This window comes from Heteronotia binoei, chromosome 1, assembly GCF_032191835.1.
Source record: "Heteronotia binoei isolate CCM8104 ecotype False Entrance Well chromosome 1, APGP_CSIRO_Hbin_v1, whole genome shotgun sequence".
Lineage (NCBI taxonomy): Eukaryota > Metazoa > Chordata > Lepidosauria > Squamata > Gekkonidae > Heteronotia > Heteronotia binoei.
In genome coordinates, this window is record NC_083223.1 from 262,421,395 (window position 1) to 262,427,394 (window position 6,000).

The following is a 6,000-nucleotide window of genomic DNA, read 5'->3' on the forward strand; positions in this document are numbered from 1 at the left end:
ACCCTGGAGAAGCCCACACCACCCTTTCTCCACTTCTTATGTGATTTTGGGTGGTGGGTGGCTTGCTGGCCTTTTGACCCACACATGGGTCTCTAACCAGCCCAAGCAGGCCTTGCTCACCTGGGGCTCTCCTTTCTTGCATTGGGTTGCTTTTGGCTGGGGGGGGGTATGCTAATGAGTTATGCTAATGACCTCCACCACCTATTTTTCTACAAAATGACCCCTGGATCGATGGCTATTAGTAGAACTTCCTCATTCAGAGACAGTGTATCTGTGAGCCCACTATGGGAAAGGGCAGACTGTACATTTACAGAAATAAATAAATAAGCAAACAAACAAATAAATAAATATTGTTTGGGGGAGACAACTGCAGGGGGAAGCTTTGAGCTCCGTGCCCTGTTTTGCTTGCATTTGTGGGTCACCTGATTAGACACAGGGAAACATAATGTTGGACCAAACTCACCACCAGTTTAATCCTGTAGCGTTCTTCCCACGTCCTTCTGGGACACCCGTCTGCCAGATAAAGTGCACAAATCACATTGTTTATTTATTTGCTCCGTTTCTACCCTGTCTTTCTCCTTAATGGGGGCACAAACTGTCCTACAGCGTTTCTCCATTTTATGCTCACAACAACCTTGTGAGGTAGGTTAGGCTAAGAGTGTGTGACAGGTCCACGGTCACCTGGTAAATGTCATGGCGAGAAGAGATTTGAACTTAATGTTTTCATGAGGAATGGGATTTCTTTTTTTTTTCCCCTGAAATTCGCTTTTTAAAAGATATTTTAGAAGCTTTTTTTGTAGCAGGAACTCCTTTGCATATTAGGCCACGCCCCCTGATGTAGCCAATCCTCCAAGAGCATAAAGGGCTCTCAGTAGAGGGCCTACTGTAAACTCCAGGAGGATTGGCTACATCAGGGGTGTGTGGCCTGATATGCAAAAGAGTTCCTGCTACAAAGAAAGCCCTGGATATAGCCATTGCTTCCTCTTACTCTTTTTCTCACTCTGACCTGGATAGCCAAGGGTAGCCTGATCTTGGCAGATCTTGGAAACTAAGCAGAGTTCACCCTGGCTAGTGTTTGGATGGGAGACTGCCGGGGAAGTCCAGGGTGTTGTGATGCAGAGACAGGTAATGGCAAACCACCTCAGCTTATCTCTTGCCTGAAATCCAAGTATAACTTACTACCTGGTGGTGTGTGTGGCACTAAAAGAGCTAGTGCTTCCGGCTGCCAGACAATCTTAGGATCTCCTGGTTATACTATACACAATGCCCTACAATAATTATTAACTATTACTTTTCTTCTCTTTCAAAAGAAAAAATGTATCTTACATTTCTCTTTGATTTCTCTTCAGTTTTCTTTTACACCTTTATGCACCCTTTGGCAAATTCAGTCCTTGCAGAATTGTCATTGGTTAACACTCCATACCACATGTGCTCTAACAGGAGGTTAGGAAAGACATTTCCTATATCTGAGCATCAGCAGAATGATATCCTGAAATTCTGTAGAATCTCCCTTTCTGTCTCTTTGTAATTTTCTGCATTCTCATTTTTCTTTCTTGTAAATTCCTGTTTCGGGGTGTGGGTGTGTGTTTGTGGGTGGGTGTTTCTGTGCTGTGCTCCCTCTAGTGGTCGATTTGATATTCATTTCTGTCCAGTATAACAACCCGAAATCTGAATCTGCAGAAAATATGCCAGAGGTGTGCATTCGGATCTACCCCAGTCAAAAATGTATCCCAAATAATACTTTATCAGTATTTTGGGGTATATTTTGGCATTCCAGAGGTATCTGGAATTTTTGGTAAAACCAAAAATAAAACATAAAAATCCCCCCCCCCCAAAATGCCCAAAGAAATAGGAATTTACAAGGGAAATGAGAATGTGGAAATGCCCTTTGAACTGATCGAAATGAAATTGGGTGGAAACAGAAGCCAAATTCCTAAAAAGAGGAAGAAAAATGGATTGTTGGACTTCTGGGGAAAATTGAGAAAAGAAGAATCAAGAGAATTCCTCTTAACAATGCTGTATGAACTTGGGTCTCACACCAGGTTATTATTATTATTATTTATTATATGTGATGAATTGCCCCATCCTGGCCAGTGTCAGGCTCAGGGCGATGGACAACAGTGAAATCAGTTACATACATATATATATATATATATATATATATATATATATATATATATATATATATATATATATATATATATATATATACAGTATATGTATGTGTGTATATATATATATACAGTATATGTATGTGTGTGTATATATATTAACTACATATACGCACTGTGGCTAATAGCCAATGATGGACCTCTGCTCCATATTTTTATCTAACCCCCTCTTGAAGCTGGCTATGCTTGTAGCCGCCGCCACCTCCTGTGGCAGTGAATTACACACGTTAATCACCTTTTGGGTGAAGAAATACTTCCTTTTATCTGTTTTAACCCGACTGCTCAGCAATTTCATCGAATGCCCACGAGTTCTTGTATTGTGAGAAAGGGAGAAAAGTACTTCTTTCTCTACCTTCTCCATCCCATGCATTATCTTGTAAACCTCTATCATGTCACCCCATAGTCGACGTTTCTCCAAGCTAAAGAGCCCCAAGCATTTTAACCCTTCTTCTTAGGGAAAGTGTTCCAACCCTTTAATCATTCTAGTTGCCCTTTTCTGGACTTTTTCCAATGCTATAATATCTTTTTTGATATATATATATCTATATAAATTACATTAAAGTTACAAACCCTGGCGTCTTTAAAGTACTCTTATTCATTTATTGGATGACATCAGCGGTGGGGGGATCCTCCCAAGAGGGGGGGAGAGGAAAAGGTACCAGCACGGCAACTGCCGCTGTCCTCATGCAAAGGTTTGGTGGAACATCTCCACCTTACAGGCCCTGCAAAATTGTAAAAGATCCCACAGGGCCCTGGTGTCTTCTGGCGGAGCGTTCCACCAAGTCAGGGCCAGGACTGAAAAAGCCTTGGCCCTTGTTGAGGACAGTCATACCTCTTTCAGGCCAAGGATCACCAGCAGGTTTTGACTACTGGAGCGCAACGCCCTTCCGGGGACATAGTGGAGGAGGCAGTCCTGTAGATACATTGGTCCCAGACCGCTCAAGGCCTTAAAGGTCATAACCAAAACCTTGAATCTGACCTGGTACTCAACTGGTTGCAGGAATACCCTTCTTCTTAAGTGGTTTCCTTTTCCAGATTATTTTGCTTGTGGTATTTTTGGACAGGGCGCATCTAATTCTAGTTTATTGGTTTGGCAGTAATAAGTACCACTTATTTTTATATCTTATATTAACATGTAACAATCTATTTGTAAACTGTCAGTTTTGGCTTTTTGTTATCTTGTGTATGATTTCTGAAATAAAATGATTCTGAACTAAAAAAAACCCCAAAACCTTGGGTCTCGCGGAGCCAAGGCTGATACTCTAACCACTGTATCACACTGCCTCTCACTAAGAAGCACAACTGTACAGCAGAAACCTGAATGCAAGCAGAGGGCGACTGCGAGTTTGACCGCCCCAAATGTTGGTAGAGCTGGTGAAATACGAAAAGGCTGCCAACATGCGGAAATTCACAGAGATATGGGTGGCTAAATGGATTGGCGTAGGATCTGCAACAGCTGGCCTTGAGGCAGCCTCCCCCCCTTTAGGGTTGCCAGGTCTGACTCAAGAAATATCTGAAGACTTTGGGGGTGGGGCCAGGAGCAAAGGTGTGGCAAGCACAAGTGAACTCCGAAGGGAGTGCTGGCCATCACATTTAAAGGGACTGCATGCCTTTTAAATGTCTTCAATTGGAAATAATGAAGGATAGGGGCACCTTCTTTGGGGGCTCATAGAATTGGATCCCCTCATCCAATCTTTTTGAAACTTGGAGGGTGTTTTGAGGAGAGGCACCAGATGCTATGCTGATAATTTGGTGCATCTGCCTCAAAAAACAGCCCCCACAGAGCCCCAGATACCTACAGATCAATTCTCCATTATACCCTATGGGAATCGGTCTCCATAGGGAATAATGGAGTGCCCAGCAGACATTTCCCTCCCGCCCTCACTTTCTGATTACCTTGAAGTAGGGGGAGGGCTTCCAAAATGGGGGATCCCTTGCCCCCACCTGGGGATTGGCAACCCTACCCCCCCTTGCCTTCCCCTCTCAGCCACAACAATCTGTGACTGCCCAGATGTGAACCACAGGATCTGTGACACACATTATTAACACCAATAAATCATTACGTGCTGAGAAAATAGGCACACGCGGAGGATCGCGGCTGCTCCCTGCTGAATCATTTTGAAAACAATGTGCATTACCAGTTTTGCTTGCAGAATTGCTAATTGTGGCATCTTAGGTATTTTTGGTGCTAAGACAAGGATGTTTTCTGAGCCCAGATCACTGTCCCCTTTGAAGGAGAGTGTTCAAAGTGAGTCACAGCTTGTGGCTGTACAGCATTCCTCCCACGGCTGAAGCCAGAGAGGCAGCAGGAGAAAGCAAGAGGGTTTAGTGGTTCGAGCTTTTTGTCTGATGAATGATTCTGGGAGAAAAGGCTGGCCTGCTGACTGTCTTTGGCCTAGGAAAGTATAGGATTGCCAGTCTCAAGGAAGAGGTCTGGAGTTCTCCCAGAACTACAACCAATAGCCAGACCAGTGGCCAAACTTGCTTAATGTTAGAGCTACATAGAAGACGGAGGCTTTCAAGCACGCTGAGTTATGATAGAACTGGAGACTCTTACATGACTTAATTTAGCTGGGTTTTCAAAGTAGAAATATAGACATAAAATTCTGCCCCCAAAGCTGCAGTCCTAAGGATGCTTTTCCTGGGAGTTGACCCCATTGAATAATTTAGGGTTTACTTCTCGTGCCCAAATTCTGCGATAAGTAAAGAGGGTTGCCAGATTTCTCCTGGCCATGGGCAGGGGATGCGAGATAAGGTTGCCGCTTGCCAGATCCAGGTTAGGAAACTCCTGGAGATTTGGGGAAGGAGCCTGGAGAGGCCAGTGGGGTGCAATGCCAGAGAGTTTACTGTCTAAAGCAGGGGTGGCTAAACTTGCTTATTGGAAGAGCCACATAGAATAAATGTCAGATGTCCGAGAGCAACAAGACATGAATGTCAGATGTTTTGAGAGTCACAAGACAAGAAGAAAGGGAGGGAGGGAGGGAGGGAGGAAAGGACGGAGGGAGGGAGGGAGGTTAAGGAGGGAAGGAAGGTGGGGGTGGGAGAGGTTGCAAGAAAGCAACTTTGACTTTAAGTGCATTCTCCCAGCTGCTAGCTGGCTTGGCTTGGAGGAGTGATTTAAAGAGAGAAATGCCTTTTCCAAGCCAGCCAATGAGGCAGTGGAGGCTTTGAGAGCCACACAATATGTGTGAAAGAGCTACATGTGACTCCCAAGCCACAGTTTGACCGCCCTGAGCGGTTGCCAGCCTCCAAGTAGGGCCTGGAAATCACTCCCAAAATATTCAGGAATTTCCCAGCTTGAAGTCAGCAACCCTACCTGGAGAAAAAGGCTGTTTTGGAAGGTGGAAAATGGCATCCTATCCTATCGCCAAGGCTCCTCCCCTCTCCTAAACCACACCCTCTCAGACTCCACCCTCAAATCTCCAAGAATTTCGCTGCTCAGAGCTGAGAACTGTCGGAAAGGGCCACCTTCTTGGGTTGCCAGCTCTGACTTGGGAAATACCTGGATGTTTGGGGGTGGAGCCTGAGGTGGGTGGAGTTTGGGGGAAGGAGGGACTTCATTGGGATGTAATACCATAGAGTTCACCTTCTAAAGCAGCCGTTTTCTCCAGGGGAACTGATCTCTGTAACCCAGAGGTCAGTTGTAATCCCAGGAGATCTCCAGTCACCACCTGGAGACTGGTAACCCCACCACCTTCTGTCAGTCACTTGGCAGAGTTGCACCGTTCTGTGACGCTGGGGGTTCCATAGGCATGATGCCGACAGGCATATTTCATTTTCCCCTTCCTCAGCTTGCAACTCTTTCTAGGGAGTCTTTCTAGGAGGTTAC